This window comes from Podarcis bocagei (genome assembly GCF_964188305.1).
Source record: "Podarcis bocagei genome assembly, chromosome: 17".
Classification (NCBI taxonomy): Eukaryota; Metazoa; Chordata; class Lepidosauria; order Squamata; family Lacertidae; genus Podarcis; species Podarcis bocagei.
Window position 1 is genome coordinate 1,764,944 of NC_138143.1, and position 25,932 is coordinate 1,790,875.

Below are 25,932 nucleotides of genomic sequence, written 5' to 3' on the forward strand. Positions count from 1 at the left end.
TTCCCCGACCTCCTCATACCTCCCCTTCTTGTATTCCAGTTCAAATTATTTATACAGCAAATCCTTATCTCAAAGCATTACAGCTTAAAAAGAAAGAAAAAGAAAGAAGAAACACCTTATTTTCTCTCCAACCATCTTAAATTGTTATAACTTTAAATTCTTGCTTTAAAAAAGAAAAAGAAAGCCATTTTATCATAATTACAGCTTGAAAACACTTAATTTCAGTCCAACATCATTCAACATTCCTTAATTTTGCAATATTTTTGTAAATAGTCCTTAATTTTTTTCCAGTCTTCTTCTGCCGACTCTTCTCCCTGGTCACGGATTCTGCTAGTCATTTCTGCCAGTCCCATACAGTCAATCAGCTTCATCTGCCATTCTTCCAAGGTGGGTAGGTCTTGTGTCTTCCAATACTTTGCGATAAGTATTCTTGCTGCTGTTGTGGCATACATAAAGAAAGTTCTGTCCTTCTTTGGCACCATTTGGCCGACCATGCCCAGGAGAAAGGCCTCTGGTTTCTTCGAGAAGGTATATTTAAATACCTTTTTCAGTTCATTATAGATCATCTCCCAGAAAGCCTTAATCTTTGGGCATGTCCACCAAAGGTGAAAGAATGTACCTTCAGTTTCTTTACATTTCCAACATTTGTTGTCGGGCAAATGATAGATTTTTGCAAGCTTGACTGGGGTCATGTACCACCTATATATCATTTTCATAATATTTTCTCTCAAGGCATTACATGCCGTAAATTTCATTCCGGTAGTCCACAACTGTTCCCAGTCAGCAAACATAATATTATGTCCAACATCTTGTGCCCATTTAATCATGACAGATTTAACCGTTTCATCCTGAGTATTCCATTTCAACAGCAAGTTATACATTTTTGACAAAATCTTAGTTTTAGGTTCTAACAGTTCTGTTTCCAATTTAGATTTTTCCACCTGGAAACCAACTTTTTTATCCAGGTTATAGGCCTCCCTTATCTGATAGTAATGAAGCCAGTCTCTCACTTTGTTTTTTAATTTCTCAAAACTCTGCAATTTCAATTTATCTCCTTCTTGTTCCAAAATTTCCCAATACTTCAGCCATTTGACCTCCATATTGAGCTTTCTCTGAGCCTTTGCTTCCATCAGTGACAACCACCTTGGGGTTTTATTTTCAAGCAAGTCTTTATATCTTGTCCAAACATTAAACAATGCTCTTCTAACAATATGGTTTTTAAATGCTTTATGTGCTTTAACCTTGTCATACCACAAATATGCATGCCACCCAAAAACGTTATTAAAACCTTCTAAATCCAAAATGTCAGCAAATCCTTTCCATCTTTCACTATTTTCTGTCATTTAATTGTCTTAATTTATTTTAACCTTATCTTACCATTAAAATCCTAAAACTTATATATACTTAACTCCTTATAATATTTCTACTAAAGCCATATAATCTCATTCCAACAATTTTTCTAACACTCATTAATTTAACAATATTTCTCTAAATAAATTTTGAAACTTTTTCCCAATCTTCTTCCACCATCTCTTCTCCCTGGATTCGGATTCTGTCAGTCCTTTCTATCAATTCCATATGGTCCATCAACCTGGTGAACTTCTATCTGAGGCTCTTAACTCTTTTCCATGTCCCTTCTTCAGGTCTTCTTCATATCTATATATGTGCTTCACTTTGTCTTCTGCTGATCTTGTTCTTAGTTTCCTTCCTTTGGCTCTGAGGAGTAGGTCTCGGGGAAACTCCAACCTAACAATGTCATTATTCCTTCTTGACAGGTCAGCCCATTTTCCATAGTCAGAACTACAGTCCAAACGATATTTCAGAGCGTGTTTCAAAGTCCCTCCAAAGCTAAAGGCCCCCACAACTCCAATCTCCCCCTGACCCAAATCCAGATCCCAAACCTGTATAAGGGGGTCTATCCAACTTCCCTTCTCCAATCCAAGCGGGAGTCCATCCCTCCAGATCTGGCTTTCTCTGGATTCGATCGTAAAAGGCAACAGCTTATGTTCATCAAATTGCCTCTGTAAGGCCGGGGCTCTATCCACTTGAATTACTTGAGGTTCAACCACAACTTTCTCCTTCTTCTTCTCCACAGCTTGTAATGTCAAAACAGATTCCTGAATCAAATCCTGAGTTATTTCTGTATAAGTATTCCCCTCTAGGCCCAACTCAGTCATTTTTTGTCCCATATTGTCAATTTTAATAAACATCACATCCGTCTTCTTATGAAGCTATTCCAATAAAGCACTTGTCTTGCAAAATGCAATCACTAGGGCTTCCTCTGTCAACATTCTTGTCCAAGGTCAATCCCTGTTTCTCACGGTCTTTAATCTCTACAGCTGGAAAATTCCCCAGCTCCACTCCTGCAACAGTTTCAAAAACTCCCTCTAGAGGAAACATTTTCTATTTGTATCCGTCCTTTTAAACAAATATTCAGCAACAAAGTTAGTTCAATTTCAGTTACATTTGTTCCTTTTCAGGTGCAAAAGGAAACAATGGAAACAATATATTTCTCTTATTTAGCTATCTGTCAGCATACGTTATTCACAGTCAATGAACTTTCCCAAAAAGTCGATCTTACTGACAGCCCGTTCCCAGGTTCAAGACGGTGGTAATTTATCTTCCTTCACTCTCTCTCCTGCAGGCTTAGGCAGTCTAAAATTTCCCCCCTCTTCTCCTGCTTCCAAGGGGGGTTTAGTAGTTTTAACCGATGGAGATTTAATCCTTTACAAAAGGCTTTCCAGACTTTAGTTTGCAACGTCTTTGCTTCAATCTATTTACAAAAGGGGAAGGCGGACTTCCTGTTTGGAACCTCCCCGTTTCGATGCCAAATTAAGATGTTTAAAGATCCAATTTTTCATTCTACTCACGGGTAGTTGTTTAAAATCCAATTGTCCACAGGAAAAAGTCAGCGCTCTCCGGCAACAGCAATGCGGCTTCACTCCGTGAAAAAAGCAGTTGATTCAAAGCACCGCGCCACTCACCCCACGTTGCTCCGCAACCCCGGAACCGGGTTTCCCCGTGAGTAGGGGAGGCGCAAAAGGTGCCAGCCGAATCCCACGTCCACAGGCTTCTCCTGCCTGTGGTTTTTAATGGGTCTCCGCCTCGCCGTGGCGGTCCAGACCCTGATTCCCACGGAGCGGATTCCTCCCGATCAGAGGAAATCCGCCATTGCCGGAGGCGCTAACCCGGAAGTCCCCAGTTGTCACTGGTTTTTGTATTTGTGGTTGTATGGCCTCTTTTTGGGTGGTTTGGCTCCATTTCTGGATTTCTAGTGAATTTGTTTCTTCTCTTGTGTTTCTCCATTAGGTAGTGTGATGGCCTGGGATTCCGATTCGGAGGATGAAACAGAGGAATCCCAGCCTGCACAGGAGTCCCCGCCTCCAGGGCCGGCTGAACTGGGGCAAGGCCTAGATGCTGAAGAGCCTGCACCTGTGGCAGTGCAGCAGAAGCTGGCCACAGGTGAAGTCCTCCTGGCCCCAGAGGGGCCTGATGACTCAGTGGCCACAGGTGAGCCTCCTCCAGGGCTCAGTAACCCTTCGGCCTCTCCTGATCTGCAGAGGCTTAGGGCAGAGAGGCGAAGGGAACTAGTTGCCCCCAGGAGGAGTGCTCGCCTTAAGGCCAGAGTAGGCGGGGCTCCTGGGGGTCGGGACCGCCCCTGACCTTAGAAGAGGATAAAAGCCCAGTCATCCCGGCCCCAGGTTGCGGGAGCAACGTCGTTGTTGGCTTCGGACCTTCCTGTGATCCTGATCCTTGCTCGGCCTCCTGTTCCTGACTAACCGGTACTCCTGTTCCCTGCTCGGCTTCCTGTTCCTGATTATCCAGTACTCCTGTTCCCTGCTCGGCCTCCTGTTCCCGACCATCCGGTGTTCCTGTTACCTGCTCAGCCTTCTGTTCCAGCGTTCCTGTTCCCCGCCCGTCTCTCTGCATCAGACCTCGCCCCGCTTCGTGTGGACTCTGCTACACTCACGGTACCTTACCCCCGGGACCAGCACAGGTAGGTGGTTTTGCTTGTTCCATATTATTTTTTATTTGTTTTTTGGTTTCTGGTGAATTTACTTACCGTATTTTTCGCTCTATTGGACGCAGTTTCCCCCCTCCAAAAATTGAGGGGAAATGTGTGTGCGTCCTATGGAGCGAATGCAGGCTTGTGCCATAGCTGCGCGCAACCCCTCCGGCAGGGAGAAGCTGCACGGGGCTATGGCTTCTTTAGCTCCACGCAGCCTTTCCCAGCAGGGAGGGATTGCGCGGGGCTAAAGAGGAAGCCAAAGCAGCCAGCGGGATCCATCCCGCTCGCTGCATTGGCTTGTTCCATAGCTGCACGCAACCCCTCCGGCAGGGAGAGGCTGCACGGGGCTATGGCTTCTTTAGCTCCACGCAGCCTTTCCCAGCAGGGAGGGATTGCGCGGGGCTAAAGAGGAAGCCAAAGCAGCCAACGGGATCCATCCCGCTCGCTGCATTGGCTTGTTCCATAGCCGCGCGCAACCCCTCCGGCAGGGAGAGGTTGTGCACAGCCTGTACGCTGCTCTTTGGGGCTGGGGGGGGGGAGATTTTTTTTTTATTGATTTCCCCATCTAAAAACTAGGTGCGCCCTATGGTCCGGTGTGCCCTATGGTGCAAAAAATACGGTAATTGGCAGTGGTTTTGCATGTTGTGGTTTGGAATTTGGTGGTTTTGCTAGTTTTATAATAGTTCTTATTGGTTGGGGGTTTCATGTGCATTTGCTTTTCCATTAGTTGTTTGCTTGTTGGGTTTCTGGTGATTTTGCTTCTTTTCAATTGGTTATTGTATTTCTGGTTGTTTGACCTAATCCAACACCACAGGACTAGGCTGTGCTCTGGACACCCCATGAGATTCATCTGCTATAACAGCAGCCAAGGTCTTGATGGATGCAAACAATTTTATCTTCAAAATGCCTTGCAAACAAGTCACAGTGAGCTACCATTGGTTCTCCCCCCTCCTTTGATTGGGTTTTGATTGAATTTTACATTTCTGGTGGTTTGGCTTCAATTCAGGGTGGTTTTGCTTGTTTGGGGGATTTGGTGGTTGTGCTTCTTTTATAATTTTGATTGGTTTGTGGGTTTGGTGGTTTTGCTTCATTTTGGGTGGTTTTGCTTGTTTGTGGTTAGGTGTTAGGGTTAGTGGGTTAGAGTAAGACTTTTAGGGTTAGGGTTAGGGTTGGGGTTGGGGTTAGGGTTAAGCTCACTCCTCCACCAATGTATGTCTCAGCCAGTCTCAGGATAGAAGTTTCCTTTTGTTTTGCTTCAGCTTGTGCCTACTAGGTCAGGGAAATATAATCATAGAATCATAGAATCATAGAATCATAGAGTTGGAAGAGACCACAAGGGTCATCGAGTCCAACCCCCTGCCAAGCAGGAAACACCATCAGAGCACTCCTGACATATGGTTGTCAAGCCTCTGCTTAAAGACCTCCAAAGAAGGAGATGCCACCACACTCCTTGGCAGCAAATTCCACTGTCAAACAGCTCTTACTGTCAGGAAATTCTTCCTAATGTTTAGGTGGAATCTTCTTTCTTGTAGTTTGGATCCATTGCTCCGTGTCCGCTTCTCTGGAGCAGCAGAAAACAACCTTTCTCCCTCCTCTATGTGACATCCTTTTATATATTTGAACATGGCTATCATATCACCCCTTAACCTCCTCTTCTCCAGGCTAAACATGCCCAGCTCCCTTAGCCGTTCCTCATAAGGCATCGTTTCCAGGCCTTTGACCATTTTGGTTGCCCTCCTCTGGACACGTTCCAGTTTGTCAGTGTCCTTCTTGAATTGCGTGGCTAATCCCTCCCCCCCCCCACTGTAGAATAAATAAAGACAACGGACACAGAATTTAGGTTAATGGGCGTAAATGGCCACAACTTTATTGATTACAGGTAAGAAGGGTATTGGCTTTAGGCATTGGCCCCTAACCGACTATCCGGTCTGACCGGGAAGGGTTAAACACCAACAGGGGGAGCCACCCGAGATGCGTATCCCTAGGCGCTCCCCGAGGGGTTACCGCTCGGGGGTGCGCTTTAGGCCCTAGCCTCCGTAGGTTTCGGACGAGGCGTCGCCCCTCGGAGTCCTTTAACGAACTACCCTTCAAGCATTGGGGGAGGTGATGGCGTTCCTCCCCCACCCAACCTCATTTGCATGACAATATACTACAATACCCCGGCCAATGCCTACCGCCAAAACCAAGGGAGTTGTGACGATTTGCTACGAGGTAGGCGAAAAAACCAAGTGGCGCCAAAAACCAGCCAATTCGCCAAATGGAAAAACTCCTACCAGGCCCCTTGCGGCGACCAGCCGAAGCCCATAGCAAGGTCAGTGGCAAAACCTAAAGGGCGGGTGGGTGGGAAACCGCGTCAGCTGCTAGGGAAAAAAGGGGCGAGCCGAGGGCTGCCCCGACCTTAAGTGGCCTCTGGGAGGCCCCGCCCCTGCCGCCAGCCGATCGGCTGACGCTGCGGGGGGATGTAAATTAAGGGAATTCCCTAACTCCGCGAGGCTGGCGCCAGCCTCGCGGGAGTGAGAGTGGGCGGGGTCGTTTGCCCGCAACCCCCCCTCCTCCTGAAATTCGGAATGGGCATTGCGTGGCTAATCCCTCCCCCCCACTGTAGAATAAATAAAGACAACGGACACAGAATTTAGGTTAATGGGCGTAAATGGCCACAACTTTATTGATTACAGGTAAGAAGGGTATTGGCTTTAGGCATTGGCCCCTAAACGACTATCCGGTCTGACCGGGAAGGGTTAAACACCAACAGGGGGAGCCACCCGAGATGCGTATCCCTAGGCGCTCCCCGAGGGGTTACCGCTCGGGGGCGCGCTTTAGGCCCTAGCCTCCGTAGGTTTCGGACGAGGCGTCGCCCCTCGGAGTCCTTTAACGAACTACCCTTCAAGCATTGGGGGAGGTGATGGCGTTCCTCCCCCACCCAACCTCATTTGCATGACAATATACTACAATACCCCGGCCAATGCCTACCGCCACCCGAGCCGTAAGCCGGCTCGCCGCCAATACCCTCAAGCCTGTAACCAATCCCTAATGCCTTGAAAAATATCCGCCAACCAAATATCATTGCCAGCATCAGATAGATGCACGCCATCCCAGCGGTAAAGCATTTCCTTGTCAAATCGTATGCATGGGTGTTGGATGACCCGTCCACCCAACGCGGCCACCCTACGCGCTACCGTGCGCTCCACAAGCCTCCTTGCCTTATTCACGGCAACAGGTTTCTCCGCGTCCCGCCAACATCGCCTTTCCAGCAAGGAAGACCAAATAATTGCAATGTTTCCATGAGATGCTCTCAACAATTCAAGGTCATTGATAATGTTCCACATCAAGTTCACCCCTTTCCTATAAGGCAGATCGTTCTCGCCCAGCTGGATGACCAAGGCCGTGGGAGGGCCCTCAGCAGCGATTTTCCTGGATACAGCTGGGAGAAACTCCTCCCAACGCATACCCCTCCTAGTAACCCATGACACTTGCACCCTGCTGGGTAATCATAGCTCAGTATCCCAGCCCCTATGTTCAGCACGCCGTTTTGCCCAATATACGATGCTGTGGCCGATAACCCACAGTCGAACCACCTCAGAGCCTGAAATGAGAGATTGAAGAACCGGATCAGGAGGAGTGACGGGGTGGGGAGGGTTGAGGGTACTTTAGAAGGGCTTCCGGATGTAAGCCCGGTATGCATTAGATTTCCAACGCCCCATATCCATAATTCTCTCTGCTGGTAAACCCATATGGGCGGCGGTGGTCGCCGCCCCAATGCGAAAGGAGTGCGCAGCGTACTCCTCCTGAGGAAGCCCGATGGCGGCGATTGCCTTCCGCAAGACCCTCGTGAACTGTTGTTTTGATAAGGGGGAACCATCTGAGTGCACGAAAAAGGGGCCGTTAGAATTTGGTCTTACACACAGGTATTTCCTGGCATCCTTAACGGGGCAAGGGCCCGCCTTCTGAGTCGCCTGAAGGCGGACCAAGGCTCCCTTACCGAGTTGGTCCGTCTTAGAGCTCCGGATTTTTATTAACACATGTGCACTGGCCACGGTTACGTCCTCCAGCAATAGCCCCTTAGCGTCTGAGCTGACCTCACAGACCACTTCGCTTATGCGTAGGGCGCCAAAGAAAGCAAAGGAAAACGCTGCAGAGAATAATCTGGCTTCAAATCTTGACCAGCACAGGGCCCTCAGTTTCCTACGAATTTGAGTGAGTATGTCCAGAGTTATGGGTCTTCTCCTGTCCGGGCCGTGAGGCCTGGACCTACGCCAGCCTTCAAGCATCTTCCGTACCACAAAGTGCGAACAGGGATCAACAGAAAACAAAGTTTTAGAAAAAAAGGATATCGCTGCTGAATGAATGTTGAGGGTTTTGTTTTTTTTTTTGTTTTTTTTTATAAGATTTTTATTGGTTTTACGAAATTTTAAAAAACAAACAAACACTTAAGAAAACAAACATACACGTATAATTTCATAACATATTTTCATAAACCTCTTTTCTGGGACTTCCCCATACCCCCCCTTTCTGCATCCCAATGTCCATAATTTTATAGCAACTCCCAATTGTTACTTTCCAACCTCAGTCATCTTAGTCATCTCTATATTCTAACCTTATATCACTGTATCCCTTTGTTCCTAAGAACCAAAACACTCTAACATTCATTAAGTTTATAATAGTCCTTAAGGTAACTTTTAAATTTTCTCCATTCTTCTTCCGCCGTCTCTTTTCCTTGGTCACGGATTCTGCCTGTCATCTCGGCCAATGTCATATAGTCCATCACTTTCATCTGCCATTCTTCCAGAGTGGGTAGATCTTGTGTCTTCCAATGCTTTGCGATGAGTATTCTTGCTGCTGTTGTAGCGTACATGAAAAAAGCTCTATCCTTCTTTGACACCAATTGGCCGACAATGCCCAAGAGAAAGGCCTCTGGTTTTTTAGGAAAAGTACATTTAAGTACCTTTTTCATTTCATTATAGATCATTTCCCAGAAAGCCTTAATCTTCGGGCATGTCCACCAAAGGTGGTAGAAGGTACCTTCAGTCTCTTTGCATTTCCAACATTTGTTATCGGGCAGATGATAAATTTTTGCCAGCTTGACTGGGGTCATGTACCACCTGTATACCATTTTCATAATGTTTTCCTTTAAGACATTACATGCCGTAAATTTGATACCGGTGTTCCATAACCATTCCCAGTCATCTGACATGATGTTATGACCAACATCCTGTGCCCACTTAATCATAGCTGATTTGACTGTTTCCTCCTGTGTATTCCATTTCAGCAACAAGTTATACATTCTAGATAAATTCTTAGTACTAGGTTCTAACAATTCAGTTTCTAGTTTTGATTTTTCCATCTGGAAGCCGATTTTCCTGTCCTGTTTGAAAAATTCCACTATTTGATGGTATTGAAACCAATTTTGTACCTTATGCTTCAGTTTCTCATAACTTTGCAATTTCAACTTATCTCCATCATGTTCCAAAATTTCCCAATACTTCGGCCATCCGACCTCCATATTGAGTTTCTTCACTGCCTTGGCCTCCACTGGTGAGACCCATCTAGGGGTTTTGTTTTCCAACAGATCTTTGTATCTTATCCAAACATTAAACAATGCTTTTCTAACAATGTGATTCTTAAAGGCACTATTAACTTTGTCATACCATAGATATGCATGCCAACCAAAAGCATTGTTAAAACCTTCCAGATCTAAGATGTCTGTGTTTTCGAGGAGCATCCATTCTTTCAGCCAGCAAAATGCTGCTGCCTCATAATACAATTTCAAGTCCGGCAGGGCAAAACCCCCTCTTTCTTTAGCATCTGTCAATATTTTAAATTTAATTCTGGGCTTTTTGCCCTGCCAGACAAATTTCGAAATATCTTTCTGCCACCTCTTAAAACATTCCATCTTATCCAGAATCTGCAAGGTCTGGAACAAAAATAACATTCTAGGCAATACATTCATTTTAATCACAGCAATTCGGCCTAACATTGACAATTTCAAATTTGACCATATTTCTAGATCTTTTTTAATTTCCGACCAACATTTTTCGTAGTTATCTTTATACAAATTCACATTTTTAGATGTCAAATAAACCCCTAGGTATTTCACCTTCTTGACCAGTGTCAACCCTGTCTCCTCTTGAAACTTCTCCTTTTCTGTATCTGTTAAATTTTTTCCTAAGACTTTGGTTTTTTGTTTATTCAACTTAAATCCAGCTACCTGGCCAAACTGTTGTATTATTTCTAAAACCTTTTTCGTACTAGTGTTTGGCTCTTGCAAAGTCAATACTAGGTCATCTGCAAACGCTCTTAGCTTGTAATGTTTAGCTCCGACCTGCACTCCCTTAACCTGCTGGTCTTCCCTTATCATATTCAGCAACACCTCCAGAACTGAGATAAAAAGTAATGGGGAAATTGGACACCCCTGTCGTGTTCCTTTTTCTATCTTAAGTTCCTCCGTCACTACATTATTTACAATCAATTTAGCTTTTTGTTCAGAGTATATTGCAGCCATACCATTCTCAAAACCTTGACCTACCCCCATCCCATGAAGATTCTTTATCATAAAGCTCCAAGAAATATTGTCAAAGGCTTTCTCCGCGTCCACAAAGATCAATACTGCTTTAGTGTTTATGTTCACCTCTAGCTTTTCCAAAATGTCTATCACATTCCTTACATTGTCTGCTAGGTGTCTTTTAGGGAGAAAGCCTGCTTGGTCCCCATGAATCTTCTCCATCAACACTTTTTTAAATCTTTTTGCCAAAATGTCTGCAAAAATTTTGTAATCCACATTAAGTAGTGATATTGGGCGGTAGTTCTTCAGTTGAGTCTTTTCAGTCTCTGTCTTTGGTATGAGTGAAATATATGCTTCTTTCCACGATTCAGGTGTCTTTTTTCCCTCAAGGATCTCATTACAGACTTCTTTTAGTGGTTGAATCAGCCATTCCTTCAGCGATTTGTAGTATCTTGAAGTCAATCCATCTGGTCCTGGAGATTTACCCAGTTGCATATTCTGAATGGCAGCCTCTATCTCTTGTTCTGTTATTCTCTGGTTCAAATCCATCTTATTTTGATGAGAGATTTTTTGTAATCCATATTTATCAAGGAATTTATCTATATCTTCTTCATTTTGCGGGCCTTGAGTATAAAGTTTTTTAAAATAACTCAGGAAGCAATTTCTAATTTCATTAGGTTTGGATATATTCTTTCCATCCACTTCTAGGCTTGTAACTGTATTTAGTTTCTGCCTTTTCTTCAGTTGCCAGGCCAGAAGTTTGCCACATTTATTTGCTGATTCAAATGTCTTTTGCTTCATCTGCTTTATCTTCCATTCAATCTCCAGGTTCATCAATTCCATGTATTGTGATTGATATAACTTGATCTCTCTTAAAATCTCCTGGGACTTTGGTTTTACTCTTAATTTTTTCTCTCCTTCTTTTATCTTTTCCAAAATCTTTTCTTTTTTCTCATTTTGTTTTTTCCTCTTTATTGAGTTTTGTTGAATCAAGAAGCCTCGCATCACCGCTTTGCTTGCGTCCCAGATCACTCTTTTCTCGACGTCAGCCCTCAAATTTATTTCAAAATAGTCGAATGTTGAGGGTTTTGGGGGCCCGACCAAGATCTCTAAGATGAACCAAATACTCTATGACTTCCGACCTGGACGGTGGCCTGCCTGGCCTGAACCACTCCTTTTTAGTGCGGAAGGATGTAAAGTCTAGCCATGCCTTATTATACGATCTCAGGGTGGAGGGTGCTAGCGCAGACAATACTCCCTTTATTGCTTCTCGTTGCCAATATTCCAGAGGTGCTCCGGGAATGGTTGCGGCTGCTGCTGCGCATCCGGCGCCAATGAGCGAAAGCGTTCCATCTGGAAACGAGATAGAGCATCCGCAATGTTATTATCAATACCGGGAACGAATTTGGCTGAAGCGTGAAGGTTCAGCCGCAGGCAGGAAAGGACAAAGTACCGTAAGAGGGAAGCTACCCTAGGAGAATGCGATGACTGTTTATTCAAAACTGACACGACCGCTAGGTTGTCCGTCCAGAAACAGACCCTATGGTCTTTGAACTGGTCCTCCCACAAGTGGATTGCCACTACAATGGGAAAGAATTCTAGGAATGTCAAATCTCGTAGAATTGGTTTACCTTGCCAGGAGGGAGGCCAACGCTGTGCACACCACTGGCCTCTGAAATAAACCCCAAAACCCAGGGACCCAGCCGCATCCGAATGTACCTGGAAATCTGACCGAAGCGCCAAAGTATCTTGCCAGAGCGATATACCGTTGAAACCATCCAAGAATTGCAACCAGACGAGGAGGTCTGCCTTTACTGCCTTGGAAAGGCGTACCCTATGATGAGGTGACCGCAAACCTGTGGACAGCTTAGCCAGGCGGCCACAGAAGGGATGGCCGGGGGAAACTACACGACAGGCGAAGTTGAGGTGGCCCAGGAGGGATTGAATTTGCCTCAAGGTGACCTTCTTTAAAGGCAGCATTTGGCCGATAAGCTCTCTCAGGGCAACCAATTTGTCAGCTGGTAAGCGTGAGGTTTGGGCTACGGTATCGAGTTCAATCCCCAGGTAGGTCATGGTCGTGACCGGACCCTCGGTTTTTTCGCTTGCCAGAGGAACACCCAGCTCCCTGGCTAAGGACTCAAAGGCCATGAGGAGAGCCCTGCATTCCCCAGCGTCACTTGCCACCAAAATAAAATCATCAAGATAATGACCCACCCCTAAAGAGCCAGTTCTAAACTTTAGGGCCCATTCCAAGAACGTGCTGAAGGTCTCAAACGCAGCACAAGCAATAGAACAACCCATGGGCATAGCTTTGTCGATGAAGTGCGCTCCCTGGAATTTGAATCCCAACCAGCGATGGTCGTCCGGATGAACCGGGAGTAAGCGAAATGCTGACTCGATGTCGCATTTTGCCAAGAAGGCGCCCCTGCCAAAGCTCCGCACCAATCGCACAGCTTGGTCGAATGAAGAGTACTTCACCGTGCACATCTCTTGGGGAATGGCGTCATTAACCGAAGTTCCTTTGGGGTAGGACAGGTTGTGTATCATTCTAAATTCACCGGGGGCCTTCTTAGGGACGATACCCAAGGGGGAGATATGAAGCCCTGCAATAGGCGGAGTTGCGAATGGACCGGCTACCCTGCCAGCTGTAATTTCCTTCTGTATCTTTCTAAGCGCGATGTCAGGCCTTTCTAACACTGATTTCTGGTTAGGGGGGCAACCGGAATTGGGTGTAAAAGCAATGGGAATTCTAAAACCTTCAGAAAACCCTTCCTCAAGTAGTTGAGCTGCTCGTCTATTTGGATAGAACTTCAAGAGTGCTCTCAAGGGCTCCAATTTTATCGGAGAGCATGCGAGGCCTAGGGAGATGTTAGTACCGAGCCCCACCTGGCCCTTGGGCGGGGGCTGCAGGTCCGGCGGAGCCACCCCTGTTACCCCGGGAAAGGTGACCCCTGCCCCCCCGAAAGGGCTGCTGCCTCCCTTTGAAACAGTTGACTGCTGAGTGGCTGCCTAAGCACCTCTCGCATTCGTGCAGGTACTAACAGGTAACGCGCTGACAGGTACCCTTGTTGAAGTCCCAGCACTGTCTACGGCGCTGGGTCTCCACCTTACCAGTTCTTGGCTGTTGAACGGTTTTCTTCTCGATATTGGGCCCCACGTGTTCAAACCAGCAGTTGTTGTCCTTTTGGTCCCAGCGCGTTGAAGACAGTAGCGAGGCATTCCTCCGAAAGTCTTCATCATATGCCAAAGCGGCTTCATCACCTGCCTGCTCCCGTGCCCTCCTGACGTGAGCCAGGTAGGACACGAGGTGCGCGCCCCTCTTTGGATAACAACTTGAAACCACAGCCATAAATACCTGATAGCCATTAAGCCAATTCTCAAAAGATCGCTCAACCCGGGGTACCCTGTACCGCCTTTTCCCATAGTACTTAATTTTCTCCCCTTTTCCCTTTACCTGGGCTGGTGGCAGCAAGGAAAACATATCAACGTAATTGCCATTCAAAATCTTGTTCCTCTTCCTCTTAGAGAGGTGGTTCCCCAGAATAAAGTCAGTGGCAGCGTTGGTCGAGACTTTAACGTCTGGGACCAGAGCCCCATCCTTCCAGTCAAGTGTGCCATTAAATGCCTTCCTGTGCGAGTTGGCCCTCCGTTCATGCACCCATTGGGGAGCTCCAACTTCTTCCCCCTCCCCCCAATAAGTCTCCATTGGGGCGTCACTATCCCCATCTGATGAAGAGGTACCTGTTTCCTCCTCGGAGTCCGAAGTGTCCCTCTTCTTGCTTTTCTTCGACCGATGCTTCTTCTTCGCCTTCCGCTTTCCGCCCCGTGGTGCATCATCACAGGGGGCCGGGTCGCCGGCAGCGGCCACCTGCTGAAGGGGCAGCTCCTCCTCAGAAGATGACTCCTCCGAGGTGCTTGGTTGCCTAGGGTTATCCTGGAAAACACTGGGAACGTCAATCACCTCCTGGCGCGGGGCCGATGTAGAGGCCACCGCTGGCCTGGCCTTTTGTGCGCTCGACCTAGGTTTTTTAGCTGGTGCCTTGCCTTTTGGTGGACCTGACTTAGATTTTTTAGTTTTGGCAGCTTGTAAGCGCGTCCGTGGCCTGTTGGGGGCCTGCTCAACTACTTTAGCCGCACTAGTGGAAGGACCATCCTGACCCTGCTGGCTGGGGGGGGTGTCTGGTATGCAATCTTGTGTCAACTCGACTATGTTCGGGGAGGGAGTGATAGGTGCTCTGCACTGCGCATAGAATGCTTGCAGCGCGGAAAAGAGCTGAGCCACGACCTGCGGGTTACCAGGGCCTGTTGGCATTAAGGCATTACCAAGCTGAGGTTGCTGGGGGTTGCTGTTGTTCTCCATGTGCAAGCCGAAAGCCGCGCCTCAGGGAGGGCGAAGCCAATCGAGTGACTGTTTTATTTATATTTGTTTATATATGTTTCTTTTTTTTGTATTTATGTATTTATCTATTTATTTATTTCCTCTTTTTTTAAAAATTATTTTTTAAATTATTTTTGTATTTATGTATTTATTTTTTTTAAATTATATTTATTTATTTATTTATTTATTTCTATGTGTGAGTAGTTATTTATATATAGGTGAGTGGGACTATAACACTATAAATCTAGCTTGTTGTAGCTGGCTGGAGACCTGCAAAAAACAGGGCCAGATTAAGCTGCCAGGCAACAATAGCTCTAAATACCAGTCGTTAGCCTTAAGTTGTCCTTCTGGCAGGCAAACAATAGGGGTTTCTATGGTAACCAACGAGCTAATCAGCAGCAATAGGACCCCTTCCGTGCCACAACACACGCTAGATGAGCCTCCAGGCAGAGCAGGCCTAGGAAAGCAAGGGTTATAAAGTTGAAATAACGTTGAAAGAAATAAAGTTGCCTCAGCTATAGCAAGGAAGTAAGATTGCCTCAGATAAAGCAAGGAATTAAAATGGCTATTAAGAGCCAAGAACTATTTGCATAGAGGTTGTCCCAGAATTAGCAAGGAAAATAAAAGGCTACCAAAGGGATAATAGCTAGGGGTTAAACGGTCAAACAGTTGCAAGACTAAAACGAAATGAAGGCTGCGGAAGGAATAAAATGCTAACTGAAATGTGGAGAGTAAAAGGAACACACAACGATAAAGGCCAGTAGCAGCGCAGCCCAGAAAATCCCCAAGGAAGGTTCAAATAGAAGCTCTGAGGCTTTGTGCTCGCAGGCCAGCGATGCCTCCAAGAGCTATTTGCCTAAAGGTTGTCTCAGAATTAGCAAGGAAAGTAAAAGGCTACATAAACTGCAAAGGCTACCAAAGGGATAATAGCTAGGGTTATAACGGTCGAACAATTGCAAGGCTAAAACGGAATGAAGGCTGCGGAAGGAATAAAACGCTAACCAAACTGTGGAGAGCAAAAAGAACACACACAACGATAAAGGCCAGTAGCAGCGCAACCCAGAAAATCCCCAAGTAAGGTTAAAATAGCAGCGCTGAGGCTCTGTGCTCACAGGCCAGTGATGCCTCACTTAAGATGGCCGCCGCTGAACCCACGTGGTGCACCAAAATGGCGGCCGGCCAGGTCGTTGCCTGGGCGACCAGAACGCCGGAGTATTAACCGCCGCTGTGGAAAAAATCCAGCAGTCCCCGATCTATGTAAATCTAACGCCTGGCAGGGAGAGCTGGATAGAGGAAGGTGTAACAAGAGATCGCTCCGGCGCCACAAGCTCCGCGCCCGCTCTGACCCCACACAGCCTCCCGCGTTGCTCCCCCGCTCCCGCCTTGAACCTCCAGTGAGCGCTGAAGCAGCTCACTAACGATGATCCTCCAGCGAAGGTTTGGCGTAGCGCTGTAAGGCTCAGCAGATCAAACTCGGCAAGCGGGCGACGTGAGGAGGAAAAAGAAAAAAGCAGCGGTGGCCCCGAAGCAGGTAATTCCGCGCGCGCTGCCGCCGCTAGCGCTCGTGGGTCTGGCGGTGCTCAAGCCTGTAGAGTCTCGTCTGGGGTGAGACGTGCAGCAACCACAAGGCGAGAGAGGCAGAGGCAAAAGCCGCAAGGCGAAAGAGGTAGAAGCAGCAAGCCACGCGGAGAGCACAGAAAACAACAGCGGGATAGCGAGGGAACCGCGTCAGCTGCTAGGGAAAAAAGGGGCGAGCCGAGGGCTGCCCCGACCTTAAGTGGCCTCTGGGAGGCCCCGCCCCTGCCGCCAGCCGATTGGCTGACGCTGCGGGGGGATGTAAATTAAGGGAATTCCCTAACTCCGCGAGGCTGGCGCCAGCCTCGCGGGAGTGAGAGTGGGCGGGGTCGTTTGCCCGCAACCCCCCCTCCTCCTGAAATTCGGAATGGGCATTGTGGTGCCCAGAACTGGACACAGTACTCCAGGTGTGGTCTGACCAGAGCAGAATACAGTGGCACTATTACTTCCCTTGATCTAGATGCTATACTCCTATTGATGCAGCCCAGAATTGCATTGGCTTTTTTAGCTGCCGCGTCACACTGTTGGCTCATGTCAAGTTTGTGGTCAACCAAGACTCCTAGATCCTTTTCACATGTACTGCTCTCTAGCCAGGTGTCACCCATCCTGTATTTGTGCCTCTCATTTTTTTTGCCCAAGTGTAATACTTTACATTTCTCCCTGTTAAAATTCATCTTGTTTGTTTTTGCCCAGTTCTCTAATCTGTCAAGGTCATTTTGAAGTGTGATCCTGTCCTCTGGGGTGTTAGCCACCCCTCCCAGTTTGGTGTCATCTGCAAATTTGATCAGGATGCCCTTGAGTCCATCATCCAAGTCGTTGATAAAGATGTTGAATAAGACCGGGCCCAAGACAGAACCCTGTGGCACCCCACTAGTTACTCTTCTCCAGGATGAAGAGGAACCATTGATGAGCACCCTTTGGGTTTGGTCAGTCAGCCAGTTACAAATCCACTGAGTGGTAGCATAGTCAAGACCGCATTTTACCAGCTTCTTTACAAGAATATCATGGGGCACCTTGTCAAATGCCTTACTGAAATCAAGGTAGGCTATATCCACTGAGTTCCCTTCATCTACCAGGCTTGTAATTCTGTCAAAAAACGAGATCAGGTTAGTCTGACATGACTTATTTTTCAGAAATCCATGCTGACTATTGGTGATCACAGCATTCCTTTCTAGGTGCTCACAGACTGTTTTCTTAATGATCTGCTCCAGAATCTTCCCTGGTATTGATGTCAGACTGACTGGGCGGTAATTATTTGGGTCCTCTCTTTTCCCCTTTTTGAAAATAGGGGCAACATTTGCCCTCCTCCAGTCTGCCGGGACTTCGCCTGTTCTCCAGGAATTCTCAAAGATGACTGCCAGTGGTTCTGAGATCACATCTGCCAGTTCTTTTAATACTCTTGGATGCAGTTCATCTGGCCCTGGAGACTTGAATACATCTAAACTAGCCAAGTATTCTTGTACTATCTCCTTAGTTATTCTGGGCTGTGTTTCCTCTGCTGAATCATTTGCTCCAAATTCTTCAGGTCGGGCATTGTTTTCTTTATCAGAGAAGACTGAGGCAAAGAAGGCATTGAGGAGTTCAGCCCTTTCTGTGTCCCCTGTTTGCATTTCACCATCTTCTCCTCTGAGTGACCCCACTGTTTCTTTGTTCTTCCTTTTGCTACGAACATACCCATAAAAGCCTTTTTTGTTGCTTTTAACCTCTCTAGCAAGCCTGAGTTCATTCTGTGCTTTAGCTTTTCTGACTTTGTGTCTACACGTGCTGGCTATTTGTTTGAATTCTTCTTTGGTGGTTTCCCCCCTTTTCCATTTTTTGTACACATCCTTTTTTAATCTTAACTCAGTTAAAAGTTCTTTAGATAGCCACCCTGGCTTCTTTAGGCACCTTCCATGTTTCCGTCTCAATGGTATTGCCTGACGTTGTGCTTTTAGTATCTCCCTCTTAACAAACTCCCAGCCATCATGAACTCCCTTTCCTTTTAGTATTGCTGTCCATGGGATCTCACCCAGCACTTCCCTAAGTTTTATGAAGTCGGCTTTCTTAAAGTCAAGAAATTGAGTCCTAGTATGCTTGGCTGCTCCTTTCCACTGTATACTAAACTTCAGAAGAGCATGATCACTCGCGCCTAATGATCCTTCCACATCTACCCCACTAACCAAGTCATCAACATTGGTTAGGACCAGATCTAAAACGGCTGTTCCTCTTGTTGCTTCTCCCACTTTCTGGACAATGAAGTTGTCTGCAAGGCCAGTGAGGAATCTGTTTGACCTTATGCTCTTGGCTGAGTTTGACGTCCAACAAATATCCGGGTAATTGAAGTCCCCCATTACTACTATCTCCCTTCCTTTTGCATGCTTGGCCATCTGTTCCAGGAAGGCATCATCTATGTCCTCCGTTTGGCTTGGGGATCTATAGTAAACTCCCACAATGAGGTCTCTGTTATTCTTCTCTCCCTTAATTTTGACCCAAATGCTCTCACTTTGGCTTTGAGGTTCTAAATCTTGGATCTCTTCACAGGTATACACATCCCTGACATATAACGCCACTCCTCCTCCTTTCTTGTCTGGTCTGTTTCTCTGAAATAGATTGTATCCCCCCATTATTACATTCCAATCGTGGGACTTATCCCACCAGGTTTCAGTGATGCCTATTATGTCATATTTAGTTTGCTGTACCAAGAGCTCAAGCTCATCTTGTTTATTTCCCATGCTTTGCGCATTAGTGTACAGACATTGAAGTCCATTAATCATTCCCCCGTGTCTCTTATTTAAGGATTTTTTCCTCCCACCACTAGGTCCGCGTGCTGTTTGCTCCATTTGGTCTATGACATTTGGATGATCATCTTCATTAATTGATAGACTCCTACCTTCAGGAGCACTGTCTCCCTCCCCCACATTAGTCAGTTTAAAGCCCTCCTGATGAGGTTTCTGAGATTTTTGGCAAAGACATTTCTCCCAACCGTTGTGAGGTGCAGCCCATCGCTTGCCAGAAGTCCATCTTCAAGAAACTGCAGTCCGTGATCTAAGAATCCAAACCGTTCCTGTTTACACCATTTGCGAAGCCAGCTGTTCACTTCCACTATTTTCCCCTCTCTCCCTGGGCCACGTCGTTCAACTGGGAGGACAGACGAGATGACAATTTGTGCATTTAGTTGCTTCAATTTCCTGCCGAGAGCCTCGTAGTCTCTTTTGATCTTCTGGAGGCTATTGCTTGCAGTGTCATTGGTTCCCACATGAACCAAGAGGAAGGGGTATTTGTCAGTGGGTTTTATGATTCCTTGCAGTCGTTCAGTTACATCTTGGATCTTAGCCCCGGGGAGACAGCACACTTCCCGAGACATCTTGTCAGGCCCACAGATCACTGCTTCTGTTCCCCTCAGTAGGGAATCCCCTATCACCACTACACGCCTCCTCTTGGGTTTGGTCGGGGTTCTTCCGTGAGCTGTCCGTTCCAAGGTCGCCTGCACATTCCCTGAGGACTGACTTTGCTGCTCGTCTTCATATACCTGATCGACTGTAATGAGGGAGAGATCCTCAAATGGAGTCTGCTCTTCATCTTCCATGCTAGGGGAGAGGACCTCAAAGCGATTGTGTATTTCTAAACAATCAGAGTGAACCCTGGGCCTCCTACTTCTTTGAGTCACGTTTCTCCATATATCTGGCTCCTGTGTTGGTGAACTATCCTCCTTCTCAGGGGAGTCCCCTGTCTCCTCCTTGGTGGGGACGGTGTGCTCTGTTGCTTCCAAGAAGAGCTCCAGCTCTCTAATTCTTTGGAGCGCAGCTACACGTTCCTCCAGTTGCTGGACTTTGTCTTTTAAAAGGGCAATCAACATGCAATTGCTGCACTTAAAGCTGCCTGCAACCTTTGGCAAGATGGCAAACATTGCGCAGGAATCGCAGGCGACTGCAGCTGTTCCCTCCCCTTCCATCTTGAGATCGTGTCGTTGGGGGTGGCTACAGAGGTCCTCCATCATAAAAAGCTTGAAGACAGGACAAATAACTTCCCCCACAAAAAAAACCTAGGTCTCCCCCAACAACGTTTGAGACTAGCTCCCCTAAATCTAAAAGATGGATCAAACTGTGCACGCCGCTAGGCGCGCGCCGCTGCCCTACAAACTCTGATAAGCTCCTCCCACAGCTAATCCCCTTCCTCAACAGAAACCCTGCCCCCTCTGACCTTTGCACAGGGAAAACAGCTAATCAGACACAAAGAAACACACACACACACACACACACAAGAAAACCCTTTTTGCTCCTTCTTCAACTGCTGCCCTACAAACTCTGATAATAATAACGTTTGCGTTCTTGTTCTTTTTTATCAGATGGGAGCAGGTGGTGCTCAACCTCTTGGGCTTGCCAATCGGAAGGTCGCCGTTTCAAATCTGTGTGACTGTGTGAGTTCCCCTTGTTCTGTCCCAGCTGCTGCCAACCTAGCAGTTTGAAAGCATACCACCACAAGCAGATAAATAGGTACCACTGCAGTGGGAAGCTAAACAGCATTTCCATGTGCTCTGGCACTCGTCACGGTGTTCCATTGTGCCAGAAGTGGTTTAGTCATGCTGGCAACATGACCCAGAAAGCTGTCTGCAGACAAATGCCAACTCCCTCGGCCTAAAGTGAGATGAGCATCACACCCCAAGTCCAGGGGTCTTTTACCTTTTCCTTTATTTTGTCTTAATACTTTTTATCTTTTCTGGGTTTTCTACATTAGTGGATGTGACACCAGGCATTATTTTCAGCTCCTTCTCTATCACTTAATAAAGGTCTCGGGAAATATCATTTCAAAAATCCACAGTGCATGAGACTGTTTGCTTGTCCTTCCCAGTTCTTGTTTGCAGTGGGAGACTATGGCCGCCTTTTTGTGCTATGCCACACGCTTCACAGCAGCCATGTTGCAACAAGTTGACAGTTTGGACTTGGGAATTGAGACAGAGAGAGGCAGAGACCTGTGCTGCATTGTAAAGCATTTTGGTGTGCAGAGGCTCTATATGGGAAACTAATACAGGATTCACTGATAAGCTGCCTGCTGTAGGAATGTAAATTTGCCTGTACCTGTGCTCTGCTTGTACATTTGTACGTAAACCAAATATTGCATGGATAGCTAAAGTCTTCAGTGCTCACTTATCCAAAGGAAAACAAGCCTATAATGATAGCTCATCCCCTGGAACAACCTCACCATTTAGAAATGGAGAACGGAGGACAAAGCATGCCAGGGGTAAATGATCACAGCTTCCTTGCTTTCTTGTATGAGAACTGCCCATGCTATCAACCCGTCTCATATGGGCCCCGGTCGAAGTCTAAGCGCTGCCGGTTGTGGTTGGTTTTGGTAAAAAGGGGATTGGGGGAGGTGCATGGGTTTTTCTGAATGTGCGTGTGGGGACACTCCAGTGAATGTTCTGAGTGTGTGAGACGTTGGAAGCAACGTCTGGCCTGTGACTGATTGAGAGAAATGACGTTAGGAGGAGGGAGTATCCCAGTGTCCAAGTATCCCAGTATCCCGGTGTTCCAGTGTTCCAGGGTCCCAGGGTCATGGAGAAAAAGCAGTAAAACAACTCCCCCCCCCTGCAATGTTTCCTGAACAAACTGGAAAGATGCCACAAAGGCAGAAGATTGGGGATTTTAAAAACCCTGATGAAAAATAGACTCCAACACTTATGTGAAGTTCCTGACTGTCCCCCATGGCTTAGGAAAAGTAGAACTGTGAAGGCCAAACTGTGCCCAGTATGGCAGCAAGTACAAGTTAAAATGCCAGCAGTTTTGCCAGTCCCAGAAGAGGAGGAATAATTAGCCCCCCTCCACCCTATGCAGCAACTGCACCAGGGCTAAATGAGGTTCCCCCTACCCAACCCCCAAAGCAAAGAGACTGAGGAAGAAAGAGAAGGAGGAAAGGTGAGGATGGTGAATTCAGAAGGAATTAGAAAATGGACAAGCAGACAGGCCCAAAAGAGAGTTTCAGTCTGTAGAACTTCTTGGGAGTTCTTGGGATAGAAGCAGCACAATGCAAGGATGAACATTGACAGAAAGAAACAGAGAGGCTTTGAGAGCCGCATAGGACAGAACTGTTAAATAAAGAGACAATTAAACCCAAGGGATTAAAAGCCCTAGGATTACAATACTGACCATTGAGGAAATCTGCAAGATACATGCCCCCAGGTCAGCGGACAATACTGATGCTGCACTTGAGGCAGCTAAAACTCCACTTTGATGGCCCCACCCCACTGAGTGTACGACCCCCTGGAGCTATCCAACGCCCAGGACCACAGACCTCCAAGCACCTAAATCAGAATCCTTCTTTCGAAGAGGACCCGGCCAAAATAATTAGGGGTTCATCTTCAACCAGCCAGGGAGCACCTAAGGGCAGCAATCAGTATGGCCAAGGTAGCAGAAATCCTCCAGCACCCCTATAGACCCTGATGATGAGGCCCAATGGGTAATCATAAAGTCTGCCTTTGTGGCACAAGCAGCCCCTGACCACTTACAATCAGAGAGAGGAGGATGGCACTTAGAACTGGCCAGCAGCCAAAAATGCAATCTCAGAGCGAGCGAGGGTGTCCACGGGAGGGGCAGAAGACGCCTAGGGAAGAAGCCAATGTGCCGTCTGCAGGCAAGGGGGTCATTGGGAAGTGGAATGCCCAAAGGCCCCACGCCCGAGACAACCCCCCACTCCCCACAGGCTGAGAACCAATGCCACGTACCCAGCCATGAGCCTCAGCGTTACAGCCACAAGCCCAGCCCGGAACTCCAGAAAAATCAAGGCAGAGGGCAAGAACAGGGATACCCCATGGCCTGGACCCCACCTCACCAGCCGAGAGCACAGGCAATGGCCCTGAGAGACAAAGAAACTTACTAGGATAAACCAGGCCCAACAAATGCAGGTTCCCAGAAGCCGCCTGGCCCTGGTCCAACAATGGTTGCTCAGCACACAGAATGAGGTTTCTGAAAATGATTTTTTTCTCAGCTTTCTTGCTAAAAGACTGTTGCAGCTAGAAGCAAGTGACTAACTGTTTCTAACATTCATTCATGCAAGTAACAGGACATCAGCTCCCCCCCCCCCCTTGTGCCAGGCGCTTGGAGTAGCTTATCTCTTGGCAGCTATCTCATACACTGCTGTATTCTCACCAACCAGCTACCCTGAACCCCACACTGTCTGGATTTACAGTCAAGCGACAAAAACCCCAGAAGGCCAAGGGTTACCTAAAAGAAGGCCAAGGGTTACCTAAAAGAAGGCCAAGGGTTAATAATGGGGGGATACAATCTATTTCAGAGAAACAGACCAGACAAGAAAGGAGGAGGAGTGGCGTTATATGTCAGGGATGTGTATACCTGTGAAGAGATCCAAGATTTAGAACCTCAAAGCCAAAGTGAGAGCATTTGGGTCAAAATTAAGGGAGAGAAGAATAACAGAGACCTCATTGTGGGAGTTTACTATAGATCCCCAAGCCAAACGGAGGAAATAGATGATGCCTTCCTGGAACAGATGGCCAAGCATGCAAAAGGAAGGGAGATAGTAGTAATGGGGGACTTCAATTACCCGGATATTTGTTGGATGTCAAACTCAGCCAAGAGCATAAGGTCAAACAGATTCCTCACTGGCCTTGCAGACAACTTCATTGTCCAGAAAGTGGGAGAAGCAACAAGAGGAACAGCCATTTTAGATCTGGTCCTAACCAATGTTGATGAGCTGGTTAGTGGGGTAGAAGTGGAAGGATCATTGGGCACGAGTGATCATGCTCTTCTGAAGTTTACTATACAGCGGAAAGGAGCAGCCAAGCATACTAGGACTGAATTTCTTGACTTTAAGAAAGCCGACTTCATAAAACTTAGGGAAGTGCTGGGTGAGATCCCATGGACAGTAATACTAAAAGGAAAGGGAGTTCATGATGGCTGGGAGTTTGTTAAGAGGGAGATAGTAAAAGCACAAAGTGAGGCAATACCAATGAGACGGAAACATGGAAGGTGCCTATCTAAAGAACTTTTAACTGAGTTAAGATTTAAAAAGGATGTGTACAAAAAAAGGAAAAGGGGGGAAACCACCAAAGATGAATTCAAACAAATAGCCAGCACATGTAGACACAAAGTCAGAAAAGCTAAAGCACAGAATGAACTCAGGCTTGCTAGAGAGGTTAAAAGCAACAAAAAAGGCTTTTATGGGTATGTTCGTAGCAAAAGGAAGAACAAAGAAACAGTGGGGTCACTCCGAGGAGAAGATGGGGAAATGCAAACAGGGGACACAGAAAGGGCTGAACTCCTCAATGACTTCTTTGCCTCAGTCTTCTCCAATAAAGAAAACAATGCACAACCTGAAGAATTTGGAGCAAATGATTCAGCAAAGGAAACACAGCCCAGAATAACTAAGGAGATAGTACAAGAATACTTGGCTAGTTTAGATGTATTCAAGTCTCCAGGGCCAGATGAACTGCATCCAAGAGTATTAAAAGAACTGGCAGATGTGATCTCAGAACCACTGGCAGTCATCTTTGAGAATTCCTGGAGAACAGGCGAAGTCCCGGCAGACTGGAGGAGGGCAAATGTTGTCCCTATTTTCAAAAAGGGGAAAAGAGAGGACCCAAATAATTACCGCCCAGTCAGTCTGACATCAATACCAGGGAAGATTCTGGAGCAGATCATTAAGAAAACAGTCTGTGAGCACCTAGAAAGGAATGCTGCGATCACCAATAGTCAGCATGGATTTCTGAAAAATAAGTCATGTCAGACTAACCTGATCTCATTTTTTTTTTATAAGATATTTATTGCAATTTTCTTTAAACAACAAACAAACCACCAAGCATATAAGATACCATCACCACAGAAAAATCAGGATAGGATTAAGAAAGATAAACAAAGAGTAAAAGAGAAATAGGTATAAAATACAGTTGTTAAAGATTCATATCTTCATAATCTTACGACTTCCTCACGTCTCCCTTCTCTGCGTTCTTAATCAAATAGTTATAGACAGCAATTTATTACCTTGTTTCAATTCTTAACTTTTCCCAAATATTATGTCCCAAATTTTAAGTAACCTTATCATAGGTTGGCCTGCTTAATTTAAACATAATATTATTTCAAACTTCTTCATTCCGATACATCACACCTATTTTCATATATCATAAAGCCAAATTACTGCTGCCCTGTTACATTTCAAGCGTGCATTCTCCTAGCATTCATACAATTTATAGTGTTTTTGTAGATAGTCTTTGAATTTTGTCCAGTCGTCTTCCACCGTCTCTTCTCCCAGGTCTCGAATTCTGCCGGTCATCTCAGCCAGTTCCATGTAGTCTATCAGTTGCGTCTGCCATTCTTCCAGTGTGGGTAAATCTTGGGTCTTCCAGTGTTTCGCAATAAGAATTCTTGCTGCTGTGGTTGCATACATAAAAAACGCTCTGTCTTTCTTTAACACCCCTTGGCCGACAATGCCCAAAAGGAAGGCCTCTGGTTTCTTAGGAAAGGTATACCTAAATACCTTTTTTAA

At 46.4% G+C, this 25,932-nt stretch overlaps 1 long non-coding RNA gene across 1 annotated transcript in view; it reads right to left on the reverse strand.

The window, feature by feature from the left end:
• Nucleotides 1-24,426, reverse strand: part of LOC308577352 — a 210,648-nt gene extending 186,222 nt beyond the window's left edge. The window contains exon 1 of the long non-coding RNA XR_014003599.1: nt 24,323-24,426. This is a non-coding gene — a long non-coding RNA (uncharacterized lncRNA). The remainder of the gene's footprint in view (nt 1-24,322) is intronic.
• Between the last annotated feature and the right edge of the window lie 1,506 nt (nt 24,427-25,932).